This window comes from Heptranchias perlo, unplaced genomic scaffold, assembly GCF_035084215.1.
Source record: "Heptranchias perlo isolate sHepPer1 unplaced genomic scaffold, sHepPer1.hap1 HAP1_SCAFFOLD_49, whole genome shotgun sequence".
Lineage (NCBI taxonomy): Eukaryota > Metazoa > Chordata > Chondrichthyes > Hexanchiformes > Hexanchidae > Heptranchias > Heptranchias perlo.
The window spans coordinates 4,887,811-4,900,291 of NW_027139505.1; positions in this window are offsets into that span (position 1 = coordinate 4,887,811).

The following is a 12,481-nucleotide window of genomic DNA, read 5'->3' on the forward strand; positions in this document are numbered from 1 at the left end:
GAAGCAGAGACTTAAGGAAGGGAATTGCAGAAATTCGGGAGTAGACAACTGAATGCACGGCCTCAAATGGTGGAGTGCAGGAAATCGGGGATGCGCAAGAGGCCAGAATGGGAGGAGTGCAGAGATCTCGGTGTGGGGGGGATGGGTTTGTCGGGTTGGAAGAGGTTACAGAAATAGGGGGAGCAATGGCCGTGGAAGGATTGGAATATAGCGATGAGAATTTTAAAATCGAGGCGTTCCGGGACCGGCAGCCAATGTAGCCCAGGGGTGATGATTGAACGGAACTTGGTGCGAGTTTGGATTACGGGTCAGCAGAATTTTGGAATTGCTGAAGTTAATGGAGTATGGAAAATCGGAGTTCGGCCAGGCGAGCATTGTAATAGATGAGTCTCGAGGTAACAAAGGCTCGCTCGAGTGTTTCAGAAACAGATGAGATGTGACAGGTGCGGAGACAGGCGATGTGACCGAGGTGGAAGTAGGCGGACTTGGTGATGGAGAGAATATGTGGTCGGAATCTCAGCTCAGGGTCAAATAGGACGTGAAGCGTTGTGAATAGTCTATTTCATCATCAGACGGTGGCCAGGGAGAGGGATATAGTCGGTGGTTTGGGCCTGTGATGGGTCACATGACGTGGACTGGCAGTTATATACCCCATGGTACAACAACCACACTCAGCACTGACCCGTGGGACATCTACCCGTGGAACACGGATCCATGCGAGAGGCAGAAACGTCAGAGGTGAACAGAGAGAGTTTTATAATAACAGGGCGGAGAAACATAAAACATTGTCACGGAGTTTCATACTTCGGAATGTGAGGCATGAGGAATATCAACAACTTCAGTCTCAACTGTTCACACGTTAGAAACAGCACGGGTCAGATTCAGAGTAAAGCCCACGCTGCACTGTCCCATCAAGCACTCCCAGGGCAGGTACAGCACGGGTTGGATACAGAGTAAAAACCTCGACACAGTGTCTGATCAAACACTCCCAGGGCAGATACAGCACAGGTTAGATACAGAGTAAAGCCCCCTCGACACTGTTCCATCAAACAGTCCCAGGCATGTGCAGCACGGGTTAAATATCGTGTAAAGCTCCCTCGACACTGTCCCATTGAATATTCCCAGGGTAGGTACAACAGGGATTTGATAAAGAGTAAAGCTCCCTCTGCATTGTCCCTTCGAACTCTCGCAGGGCAGGAACAACAGAGTTTAGATACAGAGTAAGGATCCCTCTACACTCTCCCATGCTGTATGTGTGGGTGTCAACCAAACACTGGGTGAGATGTACTAACCGAGAGCGGGATGAAGCCTGGTCCCTCCGCAGAGATCACTGCCTCTCCCCATTGTCGATGATTCAACCTCCCTGTGCTGTGATCCTGATTGTTCCTCTCTCTCGTTCTCTCTCTCTCTCTCTCACACACACTCATTCACTCAACTCTCTCTCTCTGACCAGTCTCTATCACTCGCTCTGTCCCCGTCTCTCCCTCTCTCTGTCCATCTGTTCCCTGTTTATCTCCCTGTCTGTTTCTCTCCCTTTCCCTGTCCCTCTGCCGGTATCTCTCAATCTACCCTTGTCATTCTCTGTATTCCCCTTTGAGTCTTGCTCTCTTCTTGTGCTCTCCTTCTCTCCCTGTTGCCTCTGTCTCATCCTCTCACTCTGTCCGCCTCCCCTCTCTCTCTCCTTCTACTCACTCTCTTTCTCTCTTCCTCACCCCACACCTCTCTTTCTCTGTCTCTCGCCATCAAACTGTCTCTGTCTGTCCCCTCTCTGTCTCATTCTACTCTCTCGCGCTTTCTCATCCTAATCTCCACTCTCTCTCTCCTCTTGTCTCTGTGTGTATACTCTCTGTCATCATCTACTCTCTCTCTTTCTCACCCTACTCCCCTCACTCTCTATCTCACTCGTAATCTGTCGGTAGTCTGTCAGTTTCCATCTAATCTCTCTTTCTCAAGCCCTCTACACTCTCTCTCTTTCTCTCTCTCTCTGTCTCTATCGCTCCGCTCTCAGATAATAAAATAATGAGCAAAATGTCCAGATCGGAAATGAGGAAACATTTTTTCACTGAGTTTTGTTTTGTAAGAAAATGAAATTCCTGAAAGAGCGGTTGAACCACATTCCATAGGCACTTTCAAAAGTCATTTGGGCATGTCCTTGAAGAGGACTAATTTGTAGGGTTATGGGGAAAACGCTGGGTTGTGGGACTACATTTGGCAGTCCTTTCAACAAGATAGTACAGTCATGCCGGGCTGAATGTGTAGTAAGTTTCCAGAATTCCGTACACTGTACAGTTCAGAAACAGGCCGTTCAGCCCAACAGGTCCATGCCAGAGTTTATGCTCCAAACGAGCCCACTCCCACCCTTCTTCGTCGAACCCCATCAACATGTCCTTCTATTCCTTTCTCATCTCATTGAAACATATAAACTAGAATATAAGATTCTGCGGGGACTTGAAAGGATAGATGCTGGCGAGTCCAGAACAAGGGGGATGGACTTCAGATAAGTGCTCGGCCATTTAAGACTGAGATGAGGAGCAATTTATTCAATCAGAGTGATGTGAATCTTTGGAATTCTCTACCCAAAAGCTGTGGATGCTCAGTTGTTGAGTATATTCAAGGCTGGGATTGATAGATTTTTAGACTCTCGAGGAAGCAAGGGATTGAGGGAATGGACGGGAAAGTGGAGTTGAGGTAGAAGGTCAACCATGAAATGATTAAATGGCGCAGCAGGCTCGAGGGGCCGGGTGGCTTATTCCTGTATATTATTATGTTCTTGTGTTCTTTCTCTCTCATGTGTTTAACTAGTTTCCCCTTAAATGCATCTTTGCTATTCTTCTCAACTGCTCTTTGTGGGAGCGAGCTTCACATTCTCACCAGTCTCTGGGTAAAGAAGTTTCCACTGCATTAATTATTCGATTCAATTCGATTTATTAGTGACTATCTTATAATAATGACCCCTAGTTCTGGTCTCCCCATCTTATCCAGTCTCCATATCAAACACATCAATAATCTTAAATACTTCCTTCAGGTCACTCCTCGGTTTTCTCTTTTCCAAATAAAAATCCCCAGTTTGTTCTCTCTTTCCTGACACGTGTATCCTCTCAGTTCTATGATATTGTTTCAGAAAACTGTCCGAGATGCACTCTGGAAATATATTGTCATTATGTCCCAATCGATGTGAAAATTAAAATCCCCCTTCTCAACTGCTTTGCCTTTGCTACAGGCTCCTCTGATTTCCGTATTTCTGTGTAGGATCAATACTTCCTGTTGGAAGTACAAGTTTCATGAATTGAATGCTTTTCATGCCCCAGTTCACCTCAGTTGTTTGTGATCTCCACTGTGATCGAGCCATCGACGGGTTCATGCTCTGAACAGAAACTTGATTCTCCAATCCGTGACTGACAGCACACCTCTTTCAAACAGACACAGAATGATCTGGGACTGACAGCACAAACCTTTTAAACAGACACAGAATGATCCGGAAGTGACAGCACATCCATTTTAAACAGACAAGGATTGACACGGGACAGACAGCGCATCCCTTTTAAAATGACACAGAATGATCCGGGACTAACATGACCAACATGAAAATGCTTTTTCATTGTTTCAACCAACTGAGCTAAACGGCCACTTCCGAGAAGAGTTGCTGGCACTTTCAGTTTACTTTGCAACATTGGCGTTCCCGGGAAACAAATCCTCTGCAGCTGCCTATTAAAGGAATTGCTGGAGGGTAGAACTCTATGAAAATGTACAACATAGGACTGAAATATCTGTACACTCCGTAACATTGTGTAACAGAGGCCTGAAGCGTCTCTAAACTTTGTAACATTGCATTGCATCGACCTGAAACATCTCGAAACTCTGTAACATTTTATAACATAGGCCTGAAACATCTCTAATCTCTGAAACATTGTATAACATAGGCTTGAAACATCTCTAAACTCTGTAAAATTGTATAACTTAGGCCCGAAACATCTCTAAACTCTGTAACATTGTATAACATATTGAAGTCAGCACCAGGACTCTCAGGAGCGAATCTATGTCCCTGGCACTGACAACACTGCTCAGAGAAATAGGTAATCTCTATCCACTCTATCCAGTCCCATCATTATGTCATATAACTCAATAAAATCTCCCCTCAACCTCCTTTGTTCCAAGGAAAACAAGCTCAGCCTATCCTATCTTTTCTCATAGCTAAAATTCTCCAGCCCTGCCAATGTTTTCGTAAATCTCCTCTGTACCCTCTCGAGTGCAATCACATCTTTCTTTTAAGATGAAACCTGAACTGTATGCAGTATTCAAGCTGTGGGCTAACCAAAGATTGATACATTCTGCTATAACCTCCCTGCTCTAATATTCAATGCCTCTGCTAATAACGGAATGTATTCCATATGCCTTCTTAACCACCTTCTCCACCTGCAGTGATATGCACTCCAAAGTCCATTTCTTCCTCGACAATCTCAGGATCCTCCCAATTTATTGTTTATTCCATTGCCTTGTTTGCCTTCCCAAATGCATCATCACACAATTCTCTGGATTGAATTCCATTTGCCAGTTTTCTGCCCACCTGAACAGTCCACTGATATCATCCTGCACTCGAAATCTTTTCTCCACACTGACAACTGCACGCCCAATTTTTGTATCACCTGCAAACTTCTTGATCAAGCCCCCCACATTCAAGTCCAAACAATTAATTTGAACGACAAAACATAGCGGACCTACTACAGTGCCTTGCGAAACCCCACTGAAAACAGCCTTCCAATCGCAAATCACCCGTCGGCCATTACACTTTACTTCCTGCTCCCGAGCCAATTTTGGATCCAGTCAATCACTCTCCATTGGATCACATGGGCTTGTACTTCATGACCAGCCTGCCATGTGGATCCTTGTCAAAAGCCTTGCTAAAATCCATGTGCACGAGATCAAACGCGTTACCATCATCGACACTCATTGTTACCTGCTCAAAAAATTCAATCAAATCAGTCAGACACGGCCCTCCCTTATCAAATGCTTGCTAACGGTCCTTGATTAACCCGTGCCTTAATAAATTACGCTTTATGTTAACCCTCAGAATCGATTCTAATAATGTGCCCACCACCGTGGTTAGACTGACTTCATAGATTACTCTATCTATCTCTTTCTTCCTTTTTAAACAATCGTACAGCGTTAGCAGTGCTCCAATCCTCTGGCACACACATTGCAAAATGATGGTCAGAACCTCCGCTATTGCCTCCCTTGTTTCTCTTAACAGCCTGGAATACATTTCATCCGGGTCGAGTGATTTATCCACTTTCAAAGATGCCAATCTCCTTCATATTTCCTCTCTCACTATGTTTATCCCATCCAATATTTCACACTCTTCCTCCTTAACTTCAATTCCTGCATCGTTCCTCTCCTTTGTGAAGACAGGAGCAATGTATTCATTAAGAACCAGACCCACATTTTCCACCTCCACACAGAGGGTACCTTTTGGATCTCAAATAGCCCGTACTTTTTCCTTCGTTATCCTCTTGCTTTTTAGAAATTTGTAAAATATTTTGGGGTTTTCCTTAATTTTAATTGCCGATATTTTTCTTTTCTTTCCTAATTTCCTTTTTAATTTCATCTATTTAATTTAATTTCACTTTCTGTACTCCTCTCGGCTTTCTGCAGTATTGAGCTCTTGGTGTCTTACGGAAGCTTCCCTTTTTTGCATTATCTAACCCTGTATGCTCCTTTTCATCCAGGAGGCTCCAGATTTGGCAGTCACACCCTTTAACTTTGTGGCAACACATTTACTCTGAAACCCTTGAATCTCACCTTTTATTGTCTCCGACTGCTCTGACACTGATGTACCTTCAATTCGCTGTTTCCATTCCACTTTTGCTAAATCACTTCTCAGATTAGTAAAATTGGCCTTAACCCAATTTTAAACTTTAACTCCTGTTCTATCTCTCCTCACCCGACTTCATCTAACCCGATCAGTATGCCGTTCTATTCATTCCTCCCGAGTGTGCTTATCAGGGAATTACAAGGGATTTGGGTGTCCTTGTGAATGATTCATCGAAAGTAAGCATGAAGGTACGACAATCAATTAGAAAGGTAAATGGTATGTTCGCCTTTATTACAAGGGGGATAGGTTAAAATAGTAAGCAGGACATGCTGCAATTGTACAGGGCTCTGATGAGATCACACCTGTAGTACTATGTACAGTTTTGTTCTCCTTACCGAAGGAAATATATACTTGCCTTAGAGGAGGTGCAACGAAGGTTCACCAGGTTAATTCCTGCTCCCCAGATTCACCTCTGTCCGTGGAATTACGCTTAGCAGAATAGCAGCGATTGCTTGACAGCTATACAAAAATTTCAGATCAAATTAGAAAATGAACAAACAGATTCAGTTGCAGAGACAAGGTGTCAAAAATAAGGAAAAAACAAGGTCCTGAAGATTTACAGAGAGAAGCAAATCAGAGGCATGGATAATTCGTGGATAAAGACGAGAGTGTTAATGTCACTCGAACATGGAAAGTAATAAAATTAGTTCAGGAATTGCGGCTGGATGAGATGTGGAGGCAGAGGTGCAGAAGAAGTTAGAAACAAAAGCACGCATCCCTCTCGAGCAACGGCACAATCTTGCAGGACTCCAGGCCACTGGTGGGCCTTGCACATCCTGGGCAGCTCATTTGCGAACGAAGGGTGCAGAAGCTGTGATCAGCTCATGCAATGTGTTCAGAGTACAGGCTGGGCTCAGTGTGAACGTGTTTGTGTTGGAATAGTCCTGTTGCATCAGGGATGTTAGCTTAGAAAGAAGAGACGGACAGAGAGAGTACGTGGGTAAGTGACAGACCGATAGGAAACAGTGACAGTTGGAAATCAGAGTGAGAGAGAAGAGAGGGTAGGAGAGAGATAGAGGCAGAGAGATAGAAAGGAGGTAGGGAAAGTAAAGCAGCACAAATGAAAAGGAAGAGAATGAGGCAGAGAGACAAAGAGGAGTGAGACACAGGAAAGTGGCAGAGGTGGCGAGAGACAATGAGGCAGAGAGAAGAGAGAGGGGCGATACAGATGGAGTGAGGGGGAATGAGAGCGAGGCAAAGAGAGGGAACGAGAGACAGAGAAGAGAGGAAGCCAGGAAGTGTCAGAGACACGAGGCAGAGTTAAATACGGGAGAGGCAGAGATAGAGAGATTGAGAGAAAGAGAGACCCTGTAAAGGTGAATTAAAGAGAGAGAACGAGGCAGGGAGTGACAGGGCGAGAAAGAAATAACAGAGGCATAGAAATCAGAGGCAGAGAAAGATGAAGCATAGAGGGAGCTAAAATGAGTCAAAGAGAGAAAGAGTGATTGAAAACGAGACAGAGGGATGAGGCAGTTGCAGAGAGTGAGACAGATGGTGGAACATATTTTATCCCTGCTTCCCTTCACAGTTAAATATTTCTTATATTTTTCTATTCTTCTATAATATGAGCGCTGTTGGATTATAATCACAGATTTTGTACCTATAAAATTTTGTTCAGTAAGTACTGATGTTGACAAAATTACTGATTTAAGAGCAGGTTCATCCAGCAGCATCGAATCATACTGCCAGTTGCACATGGGTCTCTGTTCAATCGCCCTCTACAATTACAATTCAGACTCTCCCAGGGCAGCGACAGCAAGGGTTAGATAGAGAGTAAAGCACCCTCTAAACTGTCCCCATTAAATAATCCCAGGGCAGGTGCAGCACGGGTTAGATTCAGAGTGAAGCTCTCGCTTCAATGTCCGAGCAAGCAATCTGATGTGCCTGATGTAATGTGTGTCTCCTTCCAATCTGCCTGAAAAGCCCGTTCAAGTGATATATCTTCAACCCTGAACGGTCAGAGTGCTAACACTCTGGGACACATAACTTTCTGAATGTGTTATTCGGCACTTTCAGAGATTCCCTGCAGTGGTTGCCTCTTCCCATTCCCTACGATTCCCACATCTTCCCTCAGCCTCATCATACCCCTGAACACCCCATCCTCGGACACAGTGATCCTAAAAAGAAACAAGACACGGATATGAAGCATTGATCAATGCAGTGAGTTTTATTTCTGAGTATAGCCCGTTATTCAGACAGTAGTAATACAGGGCCAGGGGGTTATGGGAGCGACACAAACAAACAGAGCCTGCTTCCCGTGAACGAAGGTTTCATTCAGTGAGAACTTGCAGATCTTGGGCTGGTGAGAATCCATCACAGAATCTTTCACTATTTCGGTTTGCAACATTGGAACCCACCGTGGCAGAATCTCCGCAGAATCTGCTCGTTTGTTTTACAGGGGCCCTCACGACACTTTGCTCCAAGATTGCTGCAGATGTTGTCGGGATCTAAAATCCAAAATGAAGAGTTAAATATATGACTGTTCTGGACAAAGTGGGAGGGAGAACAATCAGCATACATGAAGCTGAGTCTGTCCGTGTTACTGGGACTGACTCTGGGCCTCATATGTACCACAGCTCTTTTGTACTTCATCAAACCTCACACTGACCCCTCCCCGGCCTGTTGAGACTCACTCTTCGTTGTCATGCGCAGCCCAATAGGTTTTCCACAGAATGGAGTCCACCATTCCCGCTATCTGCGACGAGATACATAGAAAGGAAAGATCAGACATTTAGAAAGAACCTTTCCCGTCAACAGAAGGGTCCAAAGCGATTCACAGACAAAGGATTATTTATCAAGGGCCGACACTGTTTTGTTGCCAAATTGCACACAGCAATGTCCCACAAACAGCAAATGAGACTTGACAGGGGGGGCAGTTTCTCGTTATGTTAGTTGAGAGAGTGATGATGATTCTAGACACCAGGAGAACTCCTAACTCTTCAAATAATGCCACCAAATGTTTCCTGTCCCATGAACAGGTGGACAGGGTCTCCGTTTAACGATTCTTCCAAAAGATGACACCTCCAACATTGCAGCACTCCCCCAGTGCTGGTATATATGTACTGGAGTGGGACATCAACCCAAAACTTGTTCACTCAACTCTCAACTGAGGCAAACTGACACCCGGCGAATGAAAATTGATTGTTTCACCGCTTGACTGCTCTTCGTAATTCTTGTCCTCATACTTTGATCTCTATTAAGGCTGCAGAATTATTAGGATTCAGAAACCTGTTTTGAAACACTTTTGATCCAATCCCCTCCACTCATTTTATGAAAATCTGACTCATGTTTTAGGATCAGTTCCACAGACGCCTCCAGTATCGCTCCAATTCACCATTCTTCATCTGTCGGTCAGAGCAGTGAGTGTATTGGAAATGGGTTAAAAGAGTTCCTGATCCCGTTCGCACTCTCACACTTTGCAGCAGGCAGCACTGATCGGGAGCAGGAACTGTGAGTTTCCCCTTCCGTGTAACCTGAGTACTGAAGCCAATTACAGACCATCCCAAACAGGTCAATGCTCCGGCTGAGATTCACTAACTCGGCACAGGACAGTAATTTGTGTTTTAATTCCTGGTCTGTTTAGATCATCACACAACACCCACCATTCCCACTACCCGCTCAGTTGCGTCCTAAATAATCGGGGGACTTATCTGTGGAACTGGTTCAAAGTAAATTCTTAAATCGTTCTTACAATAATATTCATTTAACCAATCAAGCCCTGATCTTCAGTCAGAGAATAAAATAGTTGAAACAAAACTTGGTGCTGAGAGATCAGAGAAACTTACGTCGGTAAGCTCCGCCACCTCTGCGAACTCCAATGGGCCAAGGTCGAGCAGTGATGGACTGAGTCAACACCAGAACTCCAAATACCAAGAGCGGGACTTTCATCATCTTCCGCTGAGTTCCTCAGAGTCAGGATCAGACAGCTGGCGTACACAAGTTCTGCATCTAGACTCAAAGAGTTTACTGTATTAATAATCATATACACGGGATGGGATTCTCTGAAAATATCCGGGGAAAACGAATTTCCCTTCTGTGCGACCGTGAATCAGTTGGCAGCTTGCCTCAGTTGGCAGTTCTCTATCTTTCAGATCACAAGGTTGTGTTTTTGGCCCATCTTCAGGTTTTAAAACATGAGCTCATCTGACAGGATGTGCCACGTACACAAGCAGGACATAAAACCCTTAACTCCACCCGAAGTCTCTGAAAATATCCTGGGAAAAGTTATTTCCTTTGTCTGTGACCGCTGATCAGTTGGCAGCTGGACTGAGTTGGCAGTTCTCTGTCCACCAGATCACAAGGTTGTGAGTTGTGGCCCAACCAATAGGCTTAACTTATGAGTTCAGGTGACAGAATGTGACAGGTACACGAACACGTCATTTAACATATCAAGTCCAACTACAGTATTCTCTCCATGTGAAGTGTGTAGAAAACCCGTCGCTCCTGCTCGCTCACCTTGCTCTATAATATTTCGGAGTCTGATCTCGGTTCCACCGGTAAACAGACACAGAATGTTCCGGGACTGACTGCACATCGCTTTTAAACGGATGCAGAATGCCCCGCTACTGGCAAAACACGATTTTTAAACAGACACAGAATGATCCGGGACTGACTGTGCACCCCTTTTAAGCCGACACTGAATGATCCGGGACTGGCAGCAAACCCATTTTGAACTGGTACATGGTGACCCGGGACTGACAGCACAACCCTTTCAAACCGGGACAGAATGATATGAGACTGACAGTACACCCCTTTTGAACAGGGACAGAATGATAGTGGACTGACAGCACACACTTTTTAAACAGGGACAGCACTCTCTCAGTTTTGGCCATCCGACAATGCAGCACTCCCTCAGTACTGACCATCCGACAATGCAGCACTCCGACAGTGCAGCACTCCCACTGTATTGACCATCATTCAGTGAAGCACTCACTCAGTATTGACCCTCCAACAGTGCAGCACTCCCTCAATTCTCACCTGCGACAGTGCAGCACTCCCTCAGTACTGACCCTCTGAACGTACAGCGCTCCCACAGTTCTGGCACACGGAAGTTTCGGCCTCTGATTAAGAGGCTCTATTTTCTGGAGTGTGTGGGGCTTGAGCGCACGACCTTCTGACTCTGAGGCCAGAGTGCTACCGACTGAGCATCGCAACGTAATGACTATGTTAGGCTGTTGCTTGACTCGTCTGTGGGAACGATCTCCCTACTTTGGTCCCAGTTCACACATGTTAGTGAGAAGGACAATGCAGGCCCGTCTGGGCTGGGTGTACCTGTCTGATGCCGAGGCCGTATTTCAGAGGGCAGTTACGTCAACCAGGGTGGTGTGGGATTGGCGTCAGAGTTTAAGGGAAAGGATGAGTTTGAGGATCAAAATGCTCCGAACAGCTCTTTGTACCCCTCGAGAAACTGGAATAATCCTCGGAATGAGTCTGAGTATCCAAGCTCTCCTCAATGAGAGGAGTATCTTCTGAAATGCAGAGATGATTGGTCGGTGGAAATGGGGGACATGGGGAGAAGTTAATTAGTTAGGAGTGAGGGATATGTGGAACAGTTCGTTAGGTCTGATTGAGGGATATGACTTGATGGTGGGTAGGTGGGAGTGAGGGATATGGGGAGAAGGTGGGTAGGTGGCAGTGAGGGATATGAGGAAAGGGGCTAAGTGGGGATTGAGGGATATGTTGAGACGGTGGGTAGGTGGGGTTGAGCGATAGGGGGAAAAGGTTGGTAGGTGGTACTGATTGATATGGGGAGAAGGTGGGTCGGTGGGGATTGAGGGAGATTGTGAGAAGGTGCCTTTTAAGGAGCGGCACATAGGAGGAGATTGAAGCAGAGAGTTTAGGAAGGGAATTGCAGAAATTCGGGAGCAGACAACTGAATGTACGGCCTCAAATGGTGGAGTGCAGGAAATTGGGGATGCGTAAGAGGCCAGAATGGGAGGAGAGCAGAGATCTCGGTGTGGGGGGGATGGGGTTTTAGGGTTGGAAGACGTTACAGAAATAGAGGGAGCAATGGCCGCGGAAGGATTGGAACATAACGATGAGAATTCTAAAATCGAGGCGTTCCGGGACCGGCAGCCAATGTAGCCCAGGGGTGATGATTGAACGGAACTTGGTGCGAGTTAGGATACGGGCCAGCAGAATTTTGGATTCGCTGCATTTAATGGAGTATGGAAAATCGGAGGTCTGCCAGGCGAGCATTGGAATAGATGAGTCTCGAGGTAACAAAGGCTCGGACGAGGGCTTCAGAAACAGATGAGATGAGGCAGGTGCGGAGACAGGCGATGTTACGGAGGTGGAAGTAGGCGGACTTGGTGATGGAGAGAAAATGTGGTCGGAATCTCAGCTCACGGTCAAATTGGACGTCAAGGGTTGTGAATGGTCTATTTCAGCATCAGACGGTGGCCAGTGAGAGGGATGGAGTCGGTGGGTTGGGCCTGTTATGGATCACATGACGTGGACTGGCAGTGATGGACCCCATGGTACAATAACCACACTCAGCACTGACCCGTGGGATATCCACCAGTGTGGAACACGGATCCATGCGAGAGGCAGAAACTTCTGAGGTTAACAGAGAGAGTTTTATAATATCAGGGCGGAGAAACATAAAACATT